Below are 18,055 nucleotides of genomic sequence, written 5' to 3' on the forward strand. Positions count from 1 at the left end.
GTATATATGTACCACATCTTCCTTATCCATTCATCTGTCAATGGGCATTTAGTGCTTCCATGACCTGGTTACTGTAAATAGTGCTGCAATGAACATTGGGGTGCATGTGTCTTTTTGAATTATGGTTTTCTCTGGGTATATGCCCAGTAGTGGGACTGCTGGGTCATATGGTAGTTCTATTTTTAGTTTTTTAAGGAACCTCCATACTGTTCTCCATAGTGGCTGTATCAATTTACATTCCCACCAACAGTTCAAGAGGGTTCCCTTTTCTCGACACCCACTCCAGCATTTGTTGTTTGTAGATATTCTGATGATGCCCATTCTAACTGGTGTGAGGTGATACCTCACAGTAGTTTTGATTTGCATTTCTCTAATAATTAGTTATGTTGAGCAGCTTTTCATGTGCTTCTTGACCATCTGTATGTCTTCTTTGGACAAATGTCTATTTAGGTCTTCTGCCCATTTTTGGACTGTGTTGTTTGTTTTTTAAATATTGAGCTTCATGAGCTGTTTATATATTTTGGAGATTAATCCTTTGTCCGTTGATTCGTTTTCAAATATATTATCCCATTCTGAGGGTTGTCTTTTTGTCTTGTTTGTAGTTTCCTTTGCTTTGCAAAAGCTTTTAAGTTTTTTTAGGTCCCATTTGTTTATTTGTGTTTTTATTTTCATTACTCTAGGAGGTGGATCAAAAAAGATCTTGCTGTGATTTATGTCAAAGTGTGTTCTTCCTATGTTTTCCTCAAAGAGTTTTATTTACATTTAGGTCTCTAATCCATTTTGAGTTTATTTTTGTGTATGGTGTTAGGAGTGCTCTAATTTCATTCTTTTACATGTAGCTGTCCAGTTTTCCCAGCACCACTTATTGAAGAGACTGTCTTTTCTCCATTGTATATCCTTGCCTCCTTTGTCATAGATTAGTTGACCATAGGTGTGTGGGTTTATCTCTGGGCTTTCTATCCTGTTCCATTGATCTATATTTCTGTTTTTGTGCCAGTACCATATTGTCTTGATTACTGTAGCTTTGTATAGTCTGAAGTCAGGGAGTCTGATTCCTCCAGCTCTGTTTTTTTCCCTCGAGACTGCTTTGGTTATTTGGGGTCTTTTGTGTATCCATACAATAAGTACATTTCTTAAAATAAAAGCTTTACTGGGTTCACTCTGTGAACATGAACTAATAAGATCAGAAATAATTAATAATATAAAGGGACCAAAAGTCAGAATCCCTTAGGAATTAAGAAGAATATTCCTAGACAGATAACTCTTGGATCAAAGAGAAAATCAAAAGGAAAATTACAACTATGTAAAAAGTTATGAAGAAGAATGTTCTTCATAGCTAAATCTGTGGGACAAAATGAAAGCAGTTCATAGCAGAGGGGAGAAAACTGACCTGAAACATCATCATTATTTACAAAGAAAGTTAAACAATAAAAAGGGTTGTGCCCATCCTAAGAATATATAAAATAATTTAAACAAAAAGCAAACAGGAAATGGAATTTCATAACAAAAGCTAAAATTAATGAAAAAATTTAAAGGTAGCAGAAATTTAAAAATTCAAGTCTAATTTAGGTCAGTTTATTTATATGAATGCCTCATGTGCTTGTTTAAAGGAAAAAGAGAGAAGGCAAAAAAATAGTTTTTCTAAGAGAGAGAACCAAGGAATAACTATAGATATAGAAGTGATTAAAGCAGTCATAAAAATATACATGTATATGAAACTTTCTGACAAGACATTTGAAAATTTAGAGGAAATGGATGATTTCCCAGCAAAATATATATTGCCAAAATTCACCCAAGAAGATAGGAAGGGGAAACTTAAATACATCAGTTACCATAAGAAAGTTTAGAAAAAGACACTTAGAGATCTACCATTGAAAAAGGCACCAAGGACAGATGGAGTCCCAGCTGAGGTTTATGTAACATGAATTTATATAACCTTCAAGAGAGAGAGCTTTTCAAAGTTAAATTATTCCAGGCCTCAGAAAAAAGATGAAAGGCCTCCCAATTCACTTTACAAAGGCAACATAGCTCTTTTAAAAATCCGATAAAGATAGAACAATTCAGGGACATTGTAGCTAGGTCTGATTTATGAAGATGGACAAAAAAATTAGTAAAATATTAGAATTGTATTCCTGCATTATTTTCCTAATTTATCAAAATTTTTTCTGATGAGCATCTAACCTGTTTCATGACAGCAAACAAAATAAATGGACGATATATACCTATGATGTTAGAGGGTGGTAAGTGAAATGGAAGAATATTAAACAGAGGATGTAGACAGAGAGGTTAGTTGGGAGGAATCGGCTATTTAGGGTGATCTATTTGGATTTGTCAGAGAAGGCACCTCTCAGGTTGCTAGTAAAGACCAGACCAAGTATGTGGGCCTAGGAGATGTCTGGGGAGCCTGACTCTGGAAGAGGAATACGCCAGTGCAAATCCTGAGGGGCAACATGAAGACATGGTGTCTGGACAAAAATAACCCCTGAGGAGGGTACAAAAGATGTGATACCCTTATGTTCCAGTTATCTATGGCTGCATAACAAACCACACCAAAACTTAGTGGCCTAAAATGTCAGCAACATTTATCTTACTTATGAAGCTGGAATCTAGGTAGTGTTCACAGGGACAGCTTGTCTCTACTCCACTCAGCATCTGCTTGAAGGCAGGAGATGGTAATCAACCAAAAGCTCAGCATTCAGGAAGACCTCAAATATTTGAGGCTGGCACGGCTGGGGCTCCTCAGGTGTCTTTCTCTTTCCCCACAAGTTCTCTCTATAGGGTCACTACAGTAATGGGGCATCACAGGCAGTAATGATGATGCCTTTTAAGAAGCCATCAGAAGGCGTTCAATGCAGAGATGGTGTTATCTGACCCCTCTTTCAGCAGTGCCACTCTGGCTGCTGCACTGGGGTTGAACTGAAAGGGACAAGGGTTGAGGTTGGAAACCAAGAAGGAAGCCTCTGCACTGACCCAGGCAAGAGTTCACAGCGCCTTAGATTGTGGTAGTAACAGTAAACATGATGAGACGTGATGTGACCATGGGTGTATTTTTAAGATAGAATCAAAAGGATATTCTGATGGATTGAATTTGTGACAGGAGGAAGAAAATGAAGGGATAAGGATGACTTCAAGGATTGTGGCTTGAGAAGCCTGCATTAAAAATAACCATAAAGTGAGCATAAAAGACTGTGAGATCAGCACATCTAGGTGATGGTAGGGAGAGGTCACAGCTAAGTTTTGAAGACTTCAAGTTTAAGATACTTACTAGACATCCAAATGGTATCAAACACAAGTTGGATACATGGGACCTGAGTTAGTGGGGAGAGTTCCTGGTTGGAAATGGAAGTTTGGGAGTCTTGAGCTATACTGGTGACTTAAAGCTGTGACATTGGATGAGATTTCCAAGATGGTTTAAATAGAGATGGGGGAAGTCTGAGGAGGTATTCCAAAGTCAAGAGTTATTTTAGTGGTGCCCTGGAGGTCAGAAACCTAATCAGAGGGAGTCATGAAGTGGAGAAAGGAAGTTCAGACAACTCAGAGGAATTTCACTGTGAGGAACAGAGAAAATGAGGCAAAACTTGGACAGGAAAATAGAATAAAGAGAGATTTGTATTTGCTTAATGATCAGAGAGATAACAGCATGTTTACATATTGATGGGGAAGATTAATTAATGAGAAGAAAGAGGGAGCATTCCTGTAGCAATGTTCCTGGACCAGTTGGAGGAAAGGGATCTAATACACATGGTAGAGGGGAGGTGGCTCGGGTTAAGAGTGACGGGAGAGGACGTGGATATGCTCGCAGGTGGTCAGTGTGAGTGCGTGTGTGTGTGTGGTGGGGTGAGTCTGTGAACATCCTCTTCAGACTGCTTCCCTCTCCTCAGAGAGACCGAAAAGGATGTCACCAACCAGGTGAGAATGGAGGAGAAGGGCAGGAGCTTGAGGGGCGAGGAGAGTGGGAGTGGGAGAGCGACATGACCCTGCCAATACGGGATGACAGTGGGCGTCTCTGAGAATTCACCTAAGGTGTGTTTATTCTGCTCCAGCCACATGCAGCTGGGTGGGTGTGGGCATGCAGCAGACATAAAGATGAATCACTGCTCCGTCATGTAAGATCCATTATGCAAACATAAAAGAGAAAATTAAAGTAAAGTGCTACAAGATATTTAATGAAACTCCTCTTTAGCCATTCCTCTTTAAAACTTTGTTTAAAAAAGGAGTATATATGAAGTGCTTAAGTACAATAATAACTATTTCTACAAGACAATTGTAATTATTATTTTATTTTATTTTATTTTATTTTATTTATTTATTTTTTTTTTTGCTGTACGTGGGCCTCTCACTGTTGTGGCCTCTCCCATTGCGGAGCACAGGCTCCGGACGCCAGGCTCAACGGCCATGGCTCACGGGCCCAACCGCTCCGCGGCATGTGGGATCTTCCCAGACCGGGGCACGAACCCGTGTCCCCTGCATCGGCAGGCGGACTCTCAACCACTGCGCCACCAGGGAAGCCCTGTAATTATTATTTTAAAGAGTAAAATTTATTTTAATTAAAGTTAGACACTAGATATGTATCCTTACTATTACAATTATAATTAAATATTGTCTTCAGGGATCTAGTCACTATAATTAAAGAGTTTAATAAGTGGTGTGAAGTTTTCAAAAGATAAAAATACCTCCTTTTTTATGAGACAGTTTTACAACTAGAAAACCCAAAAGGCTCTTTCTAAATAATTGGAATTAATAGAAGAATTCAGTAAGGTGAATGGATATAAGATAAATATATAAAAGCCATTAGGGTTTTTTTAGTTTAATAATTAGAACTTAGAGGAAAATGGAAAAAAAATCTCATAATAATGAGAAAAGCATGAGATATTTATTAAGTATAAACTAGCAAGAAGGAAATAGGATGTACATCAACAGAAACAGAATATCTTCTTGAACAATATAACATATGAACAAATGGAAAGATATACAATATTCTGGAATGAGAGCTCTTTGATATATAAAATGTTAAATATTTCATATGTAATATATGTTAATTATTACATCAAATTCCCTTTAAGTTACATGACCAAACTTTTATGAGAAAATAAATGTCAAAAAATAACCAGGAATAATTTTGAATTATGTAAACTAGTAGGCAAGTGATGTGACTTACTAGATATCAGAACGAAAAAAACTAGAAAGCCATTAAAATAAAATGAATATGTCATTAGCATAGAGATATTCAAATAGATAAATGAAAAACCTGAGAGGTTAATATATAATAAGGGTAATATTTCTATTTAGTGAGAAAAGGATAGACTCTTTAGTAAACGGGGCTGGCAAAAATAGTTACATATCTGGAAAACGATAAAATGTGAACACTGTTTTGCCTCATATAAAAATGGATTCCAAGTGAGGAAATACTTGAAATAAAACAATGAGGTAACATGGTTTTGGAAGAACCTAAGTGAGTAGAGATAAATTCAGGAGGCCTGGGGAGCTCAGCATCCCCCTTTTCCCAGTTTATCAGGACATCAGTGCTCCTTGGGGCTCACAAGGGGCAAGCTCCCCTGGCTCCTGTGACACCAGGGCTTAGCCGTTACCCACCCCCCTGCACATGTAAAGTGACAGGAATCCTTAGACACCCCACCAACCCCAGCTCTGCAGTATGGCAGGGGGAGTGGTGCCCCCCCATTTCTTCTGTGAGCTACAGATTACAGGATTAAACAACCCCTACTTTTCTGTGCTGCATCAACAAACTGTGTCTGTGCACTTTGGCAGGTATCATCTAAGGCCTGGGCAGGCTCATTAAACAACTATTAGAATCTCAGAAGCTATAAAGTAAAGACGCACATATCCTATTTTACAGAAATAAAATATTCATATGATAAAATGTGTCATGAACAATGTGAATAGAACAACTATTATTTGGGGGGAAACTGCTAATAATATAAATCATACAAAGATGTGACAAATCCATCTGAAGAGGAAAAACAACCCAATAGGAAAATGGGCAAATATTGTGAAGAAGCAATTCACAGAAGCGCAAATCTAAATGACCTGGGAATTTATGGCAATATGTGCAAACTTACCATAAGAGACATGCTGACTATGGTGACAATGAACTACCATCTATACTTGGTAGACAGGGTAAAGTAACCACTGCCGCCAGCAGAGATACAGAAAGTGGACACCCTCATATATTGCATAAAATGTAAATTGTTATAGCTTTTTGAAAAAAGTCACAGTTCATGATAAGATCACATTTATAGATTCATGTAAGGCTGTGTGTGTGAAGAACTTTTAAAAGGAGAAGAAAAGCTGAGGAAGGCTACAGCTTGATGAGTAACCAGGAGCCGAGTGGTCTAGACCCAGCACAGAAACACCTCGGATGGAGGGCCGCGTTTGGTTAGGTCACCCTTAAGAACGAGGCAGAGAGGAGAGGAGATGCATACTTTCAAGAGAGAAATCCAAGTCGTACTATTCGTCATGAACCCACTTCTGCATAGGATAAAGAAAGCTGGAAAAAAGCTGCTCTGAACGTAACAACAAAGTAAAAACCCGCAATCTATAAAACGATACCTTTTCTTGAACCTACCAGAGAGCTGAGATCGTAGGACAAACAAGAAGCATGAAATCTGAGGGAAGAGGCCATCCAAGGACAGAGAGCACAGGAGGGTGGCTTAGCCCGGGAGGAGGAAGCCAGGGCCAGGCACGTGGGGAAGAGGACCCTACATTCCAACACTGTACTGAGTGTGAACGTGGGCTGGCTCAAAGCAGAGAACTGCCGGGGCCCCGGGCTCAGGGGGAGTTTGCAGGCACTCGCAGGCATGTCTCCATGGCCTCCATGGGCGCTCATGAGAAAGATGGTGGGCGGGGCCGGGAAGGGCTCCTCCCTGGAGGAGAGTGGCCGCCACTGTGGGAAGGGCATGTCACACAGCTGCCGGCGGAGGAGTAGCAAGAGCTGTCACCCAGCGCAGGTGCAGACCCACCGAGAGTGGAGGAAGGATACCCTGGAGGAGGGGCCAAGCCCTTCCCCATTGAAGTCTCCTATACAGCAAGAGGGGCAGGGACTCCTCCCTGGCACGAGACCCCCCACAAATATGCGAGGCAGAGATCGGCTGCCGTGAGGGGATCACAGAGGACCACTGAGAAATTCCCACCTGTGAGACCCAGGCCCACACAGGCCCACCCGAGACTGAGGCTGAACCAGGACCACAGAGGCCCGCCAGCCCCTGCACAGCCCCCACTACCTGACCAGCAAACACTAACACAAAAGCAGAACAATCCACCACCACCAGACAGGGCCAGAGCTTGGAGAGGCCAGCCATGGCTCAGGCGCGCAGGGAAAGCTTCAAGCTGAGGGTGCAGCAGGACCATGGAAAGCTCCCCGTCCTCTGGTCCCACCCTCAGCTCAGGGGAATTCTGGAGGAGTTCGGAGCTAGTGGTCAGAAGGAAACAGAACAACAACAGGACCCAAGCACAGCTCAATCCCGTTACCTCCTGTCCCAACAGCCAGGCAGAAGGGGTGTGCCTGGTCTCAGTCTTCCTCTCCACACCGAATATCAAGCATTCAGTTAAAAGTAATGGGCAAAAAAAAGCAAGGAAGAAAGACACATGCCATTTTCAGGAGACAACATGGTGAACAGAACCAGACTCAAGTGGCCCAGACATTTTTACCCTCAGATAGGTATCTTTAAATAACAGTGATTAGTGTGTTAAAGGCTCTGGTGGAAAAGGCGTGAAGAGACGGTGCATTTCAGCAGAGACGGAAATTGTAAGAAAGAGTCACATACAATGCTGATCCAACAAACACAAATCCCAGGGTAACACAGATGAAGAATGCACCTAACAGAGTCTTCAGTAGGCTCAGTACCACCAAGGAGAGAACCAGTTGATTGAAGCAACAGGACAATGGACATCAGCCAAACTGAAATACAGAGAGAGCAACAGTGAAAATCCAGTTGGTATAATTTGATGATTGTTCCCTCATCAATCAGCCTCTCCGGGCCTCAGTGTCAGTCAGTGTCTCACTGGACATTTCTTCCCTTTCCCACCAATGCCCGAGTATAACTGCACATAACAAGAACTGACAGCCTTGAACAGGAACCCTGGAAGCATCAGCTTTAACCAAAAAAGGCTAGAAGACACTCAATATAGATCCTGCCTACTCATGTCTGCCAAGGCGAGGAACAAAGCATACAATTTTCTGGCGCCCACACAGAAAAAGCGAGGGGGCATTTACATGAATATATTATATTTTATACTCATCACTTACATTCTTAACCACATGCAGATTCTACTTTCCAAACGTCCCTCACCAGTACTGAGACCTTTTCCAGCTCTGGCCTTAGGCAATGTAAGCCTCCGTTTTGTTAACTACAATAAGGAAATTACAATAAATATCTTCATAAGACAATGTATGTAAAGAACCTAAACAATGCTCGGAACTGAATCAACACCTAATAAATGGACACTCTTGCTCTAGTTTTGACTGAAGTTATTTTTATTATGCATTCATATTCTCAAACAGCTAAGGGTGCCTCAACATCACAAACTGTATGCAAGTTACAAAGTCTCTTTCCCTGGAGAGCAAGATAAACACCCATCTGTCTGACCTGGTGCAGGTGAACTGTCGCACCGGCAGGAAGACAACAAATCATGTCCGGGTGGCTCTCAGCCCTCCAGCCCTTGGATTATTCCCACTAAGCATATTCAACCTTCTAAAAGCCTCCTCTGTATTCACTCCCATAAGACAGCTTGTAAGAGGAAGTGGAAACCTCCAAATATATTGTTCGTAAGTAAATCATGCTAATATTTACAGATATATTGGGGAAAGTATACACTGGTCCACTTAATTATAGTAATGATACTATCCTATTAAGCTTCTGTGAAGACAGAATAAATAAAATATTTGAATAACTTCACCAAATAAATTTTAAAAAAGAATTATCCAGCTCAACCTGAATCTAAGACATGTAATGTGAGAGTTCTCATCTGATTCCCTCTTGTTCTTTGTCCTTGTTGTACATTAAATATATATTGTGTTTAAAGATGATCTGGGGCATATGGCAGCATGTTAATGGTTGGACATACCAGAGCAAGTCATGTAAATATGAGAGTAATAATTAATTTCAACTGCAGAAGAGCAGATTAATCACTTGTGCAAACTGAAATTTGCAGGTAATTTGTCAATGCTTATGTCAGGAAAGCTCTAGAGTAGCTTTAATCCACACATCTGCATTAAAAAATTTTAATGATATTTCAGATGATATTAATCAAATATGAGAGAATAGAATTTGGGCTCATACAGCAGGTTTCATAGCTGAGATGGCTCCAAGCGCTTGGCAAATTAATGACCAAGGTGTGCTACGACTGGTAAATATAGTAAGGTCATGGGCCTGTGGTAGCTCACAGCCAACCTGAGATCTTAGAGCTCATTTTACTACTGCAATGTAGTCTCTTAAGGTCAGCATTTTTAACAGCCATAGAAGAAGCAAAGGAAGTCCTATAATACATCATTATGAAAAGGAGCTATGACAGCACAGAAACATTCAGACTGGTCTATCTAATCAGCACAGAACCCTCGCTGCATCCCTCCAGAGTGATGGGGAATGTATTGCTTAGGGATGGAGATCGCCAAGCTCTTTCTCTTCTTTCTCGTTCGTAACATCCAACTCAGTTGGTTTCTCATGGCATTGTCATTTCTTTATTTAGACAATAATTCTAGAATTTTAATTACCCTTGAACACAAGCAAATAATTTTAGTGAAATTTACTGTAGTACAGCTCACAAACTGAAAAGTGTACAAATCGTAAAAATGTGCACAATTGAAGTGCACTAGGTGAAGAATTCTGACAAAGCAAATGCATCTGTGTCATCCCCACCCAGAGCAGGAAATAAAATACTACCATCACCCCAGACCCTTCCCATGCCTCCCAGCCCCTGTCCTCTCCCAAAGGCATCTGCTATCCTGACTTTAACACTTGAGATGAGTCTTTGCATTTTAAAACTTTTAGGGAGTTATCCCAGTGTTTGAATAGACCACAATCCACTTATCCCTCCTACACTTTAGACGAGTTGGTTGGTTGGCCCTTTGAGTTGTCATGAAGAGTTTCAATGTAAAGATTCTTGGACATATCTTTGGGTGAACGTTTGTCCTCAGTTTGGTGGGATATGTTCCTAGGAGTAGAACTGCTGGTGGCACTGCATGTGTATGTCCCGTTTTAGAACATTGCACACGTGGATATTTCCTTCCACCGGCAGTGACTGAGAGTTCTAGCTGGTCCCGCACTCCCCCTGGCTCCCACTGCTAGCCAACCTGTGTTTCAACCACGCCAGTTGGTTGGTGACTAGTGGGATCTCATTGACTGTAAGTTGCATTTCCCTGTGATTAATGAGGTGGACACTTTTTCATGTATTTATTGGCTGTTTTTATAGCCTCTTTTGTGAAGTGGCTGTTCAGTTCTCTGGAGTGTATTTCCATGGGATTGTCTGTCTTTTATTGATTTGTAGAACTTCTTTATATATTCTGGACATAAATCCTTGGTGCCGTTTGAATTGCAAATATCTTCTCCCAGTCTGTGGCTTGGTCTTTTCACTCTGCTAATGGCATCTTTTGATGAAAGTTCTTAATTATAATAAAGGCCAGTTTATAAATTTTTCCTTTATACTCAGTGTTTTGGCCTTCTTTTTAAGAACTCTTTACTCACCCCAAGGTCATGAAGATATCCTCATATTTTCTTTTAGAGGTTTTGTTGTTTTCCTTTCATATTTAGATCTGTAACCCATGTGGAATTCATTTTTATGAATGATATGAAATATAGTCAAAATGGGTTTTATTTCAGGGAAGTAATAGTAGATAAACCACAGTGCCTGACTTCAGAGACTCTGCTTTCTAATGAGAGAAGTGGACAATTGAGCAATTAATTACAATATATAGTCGATATTTCTAAGTGATACTATAATGAGAAAAGGAAATGGTTGTGTTAAAACTGTGCTTTGAGCAAAACACCTTACTTGGTCTGACTGGTAATGAGAGGCAGGTTTCCTGGCATAGGTAATGTAGACATTTTAGAGAAATGAGAGCAGTATCATTCTGCATAATCATCAACAAGGCTATCCTGCCTTCCCCCGAGGGGGTGAATCCAGGACATGGGTATCCTGAAACAGTAGAATGAGGGTGTTTCACCAGAAATGGTGCCCGAGCAAGATGGCGCCACAGCCCTGAGTAAGAGGAGGGCCCCTGCCCCCAGCAAGTGGCCTGGGAAATTTAGGGCCGTGGCAGTGTTGTCTTTTATGGGCTATGATGTAATCTCCTTCAGTTATTCTTAAGGCATCAAGTAGATGCTTTTATACTCAGTGAACTGGTTGGTTTGTTTGTCCAAGTTTTCTTCACCTTCATGGTCTCTATCCTCCATAGTGCTTTCTTCTGTTTTGTTTCGACCACTCTATTTCTGGTTAAGAGGATATACACAATGTCTAGTGATCCCTGACCGTCTAAACCCTCCATCCCTTTGCTCCTCCCATGTTTTGAGATACTCACTTGGGAAAACCACAACCATGGTGGAAACAACCCCCCCTGCAGCTGTGACACTGAGGAAAACACACAACCAGGCTGAGTGGTGTCATCTTTAACCTACGATCACAAACACAATGCACCCTGAGGGCTGCCGGCCATCATGGTAATAATGTTATAATAATATACTGCGTTTCCCTCATCCATCCTCCTGCCATCCATCTGGGCTTACACCTACACCTCCCCCTCTACTCCATCTTCACCATCTCCCAGGCCCCAGTCTTAGTCTCCATTGATGGTTGTGTTTTCTCTTTGACTGAGGAAACAGAAGGAATCTGAAGAGGATGCCACACCATCATAACTACCCACCCGGCACCACCTGTGGCCACGCACTCTGGTCCCCAGCCATCCCTTATTACAGACAAGTGACCTGTGCTCCTGGGCTAAGCCAGGCAGCCCACCTGTTCACCTGTTCTCATCCCCTCTTGCCCCTCCAAGGATATGGCTCCAAGGATTCTTGATTTTCTCCTCCACAACACTGTACTTTCTCTCTCTGCTTAGTCATTCCCAGCAGCATGCAAACAAGCCATTATTTATTCCATCTTGAAAACATAGGTCTGCTTTTCCTACCACCCTCTGACTAGCATCTCCCTTGCAGAAGAATTCCTGAAAAGGATCGCCTATGCTTTTCATGTCCTTTCCTTCTCTAACCAGGCTTTCACTCGCCCACCCCCACTCTCCTCCAGAAGGGTCTTGTCCAGGCCACCACCATCTCCTCACTGTGGAATACAATGGGCCTTTCTTGGTCCTCATCTGAAGAGTTGCTTACCCCTTCTTACCTAAAACCCTTCTCTCTCTAGCTTCTAGGGCACCACCCAGTTCTGGCATATTTTCCCCGAACTCATTGATCTCATCTTCTCCATCTTCCTTGCTTGTTCTTGCTTTCCTTTCCAGGCCCTTGAGTGCTGGGGCCTCGAGGCGTGGACCTTCTCCCTCTGTCCTTTCCATCTACACTCACCCTTCAAGATCTCACCTGCGTTCGTGCTTTAAATAATGTCCACACACCAGTGACAAAGTTCATCTCCATCTTAGACCTCTTTCTTGGACCTGGACTCCAACTCTCTGGGCGACTTTTGTACCTGAATTGCTAACAGACGCTCAGTGTATCTAAAGCTGAACTCTCCACCTGTCCCTTCTACCTGCCCTTTCTGTAGCCCTTGCCACACACACTCCATCGATCAAAACTCTGTTCTGTTCTTCCTATAATAACGTTGAAAACCGAGGTGTCTCTCTTATCTCCTTTTTCTCACTTTTGTGTAATCCAAACTGTTGGAAACCTCTGTTGTCTTTTCCTTCAAGTTAAATTCGGAATCTGAATGCTTCTTATGTTCTGGAAGTCTTTGCTCCTGTCCAGGACCCCACCACCTCCCCAGGGACCATACTGTGTGGTCTTCCAGCCTCCACCCTTGCCCCATTCTCCAACTCAATAAGTAACCAATTGCTCCCTAAACCGGAAGTCAGGTCCTGGGGTCCCATCCTCCAACCTTCTGATGACTTGTGCTTCACTCTGAGTCAAAGCCCAGGAGGAGCTGACCGACTCCCTTCATTTCTCAGGCTTCCTCTCATACTCCCCCTCCTTCCCTCGCTCTGTTCCCACACCTCACTCTTCCCAGATCTTCCTCCTGCTGATCTCAGCCATCCTTCTGTATCAGAGCCAAACCCTCTTCCCTCAGCCCAGGACGCTTCTTCCCCAGACAGAGTGCCAGGCTCACTCCTTCACCCTGTTGGAGATTTTGCAAAAACGTGTCTCCTCAAGTATGAGATCTACCAGGAACAGTTTATTCAAAATTGCTACCTAATCCCCCGATAACCAGCGTTCCAGAAATCCCTTACCTGGATATGTTTTTTCTTAGGTCTTATTACCTTCTAGCATATCATAAAATTTACATGTCAGTTATGTTTATAGCTAATTGTATAGAATATATGCTCCATGAGGGCAGAGATTTTTGTCTATTTTTTTTACTAGTTTTTTTTTTCCACGAGTTTCTAGAATAAAGACCAGACCAATAGCTGCTCAGTAATATTTGTTGAATGAACACATATTCCGGGCAGGTCATCTGGGGCATAGAGAAGAGGGTTCGAGTTGTATCATCATAGAGACAGTTCTATTGTCCACATGATTTAAGGAGAATCAGAAATTTTATTGAAGAGAAAAATTAATGCCAGAATCCAATATATATTACTACACCAAACCATATGTACATACATGCACAAACACACATGCACACAAACATGGGTAATTTTTATTCAAGGTAAAAAATTCCCAAGTTTAAAAGTATCTCTAAGGATTGGACATAGTGATAGAAAACTTAGATTGATCCTACCTAATGACAAAAGAAAGCTTTTAGCTTTTAGAGAATGCATGACCCTTGAAGAATTAGGATATATTCTGCCTGCAAATGCTTCCTATTTCCTTGACAAAGTAAGAATCATTATATCTTCCACAGGGTTATCAAAGCCATTTGGGCTCAGAATCAATCACGTATGATATTTTGAAACCTTTTCAAATGGTGCCCACATGCCAAATTTAAAACATGTAAACTACTGAATAGCTTTGTGAGAAAGCATCTTTGCAGTCATTGTGTAGTTTCTGAATTTTTCAGCAGTGGGTTATTTCTCCTGACCATCTGGTACTTTAGTCCTTGTTTGTTCACCATGTTTTCATTGTGAGGTTGAAAAAAAAGTATATGTCTTTTCAGTCCAATTATTAAACTCCTTGAAGGAGGGATACAGAACACTCATATTTGTGTTCTTCCATTTCTAGAGCCTATAATAGATGATTAATAAATGCCTGTGTCTTAATTATTATTTGAAAACACTGAACTCACTTCTATCCACCAGGACCCCAATTTAGCGTATTGTGTAACTAATACCAGCTAAGCCTGGTCCACAGATGAGCTGTGATCCCTTCTGGTTGATATCCAAACTCATTCTCTGGAAAACCTCCTTGCAAGTGGCCCTAAAGGAGCCTACATAGTCACATGCCACATGCCATCGTCAGTTTGCTCCACCCACAGGTCAATAATGTGACAAGTCAAGCAAAAGAAGCAAGGTACAAATTGTGGGAAAATACCTAAACATGACAGGATCCTTCCCTGGAAGGAAAAAAGAGAACAGAGCAAGCAGTTTTATTAAGGCCAAAGTGAAAAGGTCCTGGAATTTTAAAAGCAGGAAACTAGATGACGATTTTTTTCCTTTCACTTTTGAACATAAAATGGGCTAATGTGTTGAAGAAAGTACTAGGTTATTAATGTTACCATGAAATGGAAGTGGAGGGACATTCATCATCATAGGTTAGTGTGTGTGCCTGTTTCTGTGTGTGGCTGTGTTTGTGTGTCTGTCTGTCTATGTGTGTCTATGTGTTTATGTATGTCTGTGTTGCTCTGTTTGTGCATATGTGTGTGTCTCTTTCTATGTGTGTGCATATGTGTCTGTATGTTGCTGTGTTTGTCTCTGTCTGTTTCTATGTTGCTGTGTTTATGCTTGTCTATCTATGTGTGTCTACGTGTATGTATGTATGTGTTGATGTGTTTCTACATGTGTGTGTCTGTTGCTGTGTTGCTGTGTTTGTGTCTGTCTATGTGTGTCTGTGTTTGTGTGCATCTGTCTATGTGTGTTTGTGTGTCTTAGTTCAGTGAAGGTCTTTTTATTTTGTTAAGATGCAAATAATTCACTTTTCCTTTCACAGTATCTGCAAATTTTAACTGACATCTAATCTCATTGTTGAAAGGGAAACTGTTCTACTAATATCTGATGCTTGGTGTTAACTACTCTCATTCTTGGAATTATTTAAAATTCCATTGAAGGTACAAACTTGAAATGAGATTTTTTTGAGGAACTCAAGCACGCAGAATTGAGATCTGAAATCTGCTGTTTTGTGCAGATATAGCCTAAGATAGGAAGTTAGGGTTTGGGTTGCTTTAGTGGAAGGGAAATGACTCATATCAATGCTGGTATGTATTAGGTGTCCTAAGTTTAGTTTTCCTGTTGGTTTAAAGCCTAATATTGATATGGTTATATGAAACTTATACTAAACTGCAATTTTCTTATTCCCTTTTCCTATCTGTCACTCAATTACCACACTTTCATTAAGTACCTGTTAAGACATATTTAGTACATAAAATAAAATCTGAGTTGACTTCATAGAACGTGCTCATTCGGGAAATGTTGCACCATCAACTAAGTAAGAACAAAGGGTCTCAAAACCATCGGATTTGGAGACAAAACACAAAGAATTCTGGAACGATATTACAAATGAACCCATGTCCTTTGGCCCTCCAGGAAAACAGATATATATTTATAACAAAAGGTGTTTCAGAAATAAAGTTACTTTTGTACTCTGCATCTCTTTACTTATTGTCATATGCTACAAAATCATAAGGCAACTTAATACTGCCTAAAAATAAATCTCAGCGTAAAAACCATAACTAAGTATTCTTACTGGAAACTGAGGAAAGAAAGCTGAAATGTTCCACATATGTATATACGTAGAAATTCTTTATCGATCTGCACTAAATATCCATGAATTCTTCCTGACATGTATCCTGAGGTCCCTTCACAAGAGCGCATCTGAGAAACAAAGATTAAGAAAATAATAGGCCCTGCATATCAGGCTGCTTTGCCGCTGGGTGGGGTACTTAGATGACCCAAAGATCACCACAGGAACCTCCCCCCAGACTCTGTGGGACGGTGTTTGACATGCAAGTGGGCTCTGGCTCTTAGGCACCTTCATGACGGTAGTCGCTTTACAAAATGCAATAGCCTGCAATTTTCATCTGAGAGCAAAAGATTGTAAACTTAGTTTAAGAAGCAAAATTATTACTTGGAAAATTGGAAAACATTATTTCTGGGTGCGTCTGGGAGGGTATTTCCGGGAGGACTAGCATTTGAATCCATAGGCTGAGGAAAGGAGATGGCCCTCCCCAATGTGGTAGGTGTCATCCAAACACTGAGGGCCCCAATGGAACAAAAAGGCAGATGATGGGCGAATTTTCTTTCTACTGGAGCTGAGACATCCATCTCCTCCCACCCCGGACATCAGAGTTCCTGGTTCTCAGGCCGTAGGCCTCAGGCTGGGAGTTACACTGTTTGCCTCCCTGGTCTGGTTTCCAGACCTTCTGACTTGGACTGAGTTACACTCCTGGCTTTCCTGGTTCTCCAGCCTGCAGATGGTGGATACTGGGACTTCTTGTCCTCCAAAACCACGTTAGATAATTCCCATAATAAAACTCCTCTTATATCTCTTTATATCATACTGGTCTGTTTCTCTGGAGAACCCTGACTCATACATTCAGACTGTTGGCAAAATACCTTTCTTTCTGGCTGTATGACTGGGGGGTCCCTGGCTTCTAACTTGCTGTCAGGTAGAGGCTGCCCTCAAGTCCTAGAGGTGACGGCCTGTGGTCTCCTGACATGTGGTAGCTCCTTTCTCCAAGGCCGACAGGATGGTCTTTCTCCAGTCGATGACCAAGTCCTGTAGAATAAGGTATCTCACCATCTTGACCACATAACATAACTTAATTGAGAGAGTGACATTCGTCATCTGTGTTGTTCTCTCTTGGTTAGATACACATCACAGGTCCTACCCACACACAGGGGACAGAATTCCACGGGGCATGACTAACTGAGGTCACCTAGCAGTTTGCTACTCAATGTCCAAGAGCACTGGATAAATTACAAGGGGTTGTGAGCCCCACACCACAGAGCTAAAACTGAATTTTGCCTTTAGATCATTTTGAAGTCAAAGCACCAAAATACATGTTTTAAGTTTTCCATTCAGATCCTACAATATTTACTTTCTGATTCATAATCCAACTACTTCCTTATTGGATTATTATCATCTCATTATAACCCACAAGTTCGACAATGCTCCCTCTGGTACTTTCTTCCCTTTGTGAAGAAAACTGTTCCAAAAGTAACAATAAACACAGGGAGTTCACTGAATTGGTGGTAGTACATTGGGTTACTGGTTTGTTTCCCCTTATCATGCATGGGAAGAATTTTACTTCTATGGTGGACAACTTTAGGGAAGGCATCTCCATCAGTGGAAACAAACTCACCTATGATGACCTTTGTTCAGTGACATGTGGCTGTGGATTTACCCTGGAGCAGAAATTTGTGATTCAAAGCAGTAAACCCACACTTGTGTTCCTCAAGGTATTAATGGTGCACATTGGGTGAAGGGGGTTGGAGGTTGGGGATGGGAAATGTATCCAAATCAAAAAAGAATTGTGAAAATGAGTTTTAAGAAAACCTGAACAAAACAAAAATAAGATTCTGTTACACTACACACCTGTTAGAATAGCCAAAATCTGGGACACTGACAACATTCCTGGCTGGTGGGGATGCAACATGGTGCAACCACTTTGCAAGGAGGTTTGGTGGTTTCTTGTAAAATTAAACATACTCTTACCATACGATCCAGGAATCTTGCTCCTTGGTATTTACCCAAAGGAGATGAAAACTTAGGTCCACACAAAAATCTGCACATGT

This window comes from Hyperoodon ampullatus (genome assembly GCF_949752795.1).
Source record: "Hyperoodon ampullatus genome assembly, chromosome: 3".
NCBI lineage: Eukaryota > Metazoa > Chordata > Mammalia > Artiodactyla > Ziphiidae > Hyperoodon > Hyperoodon ampullatus.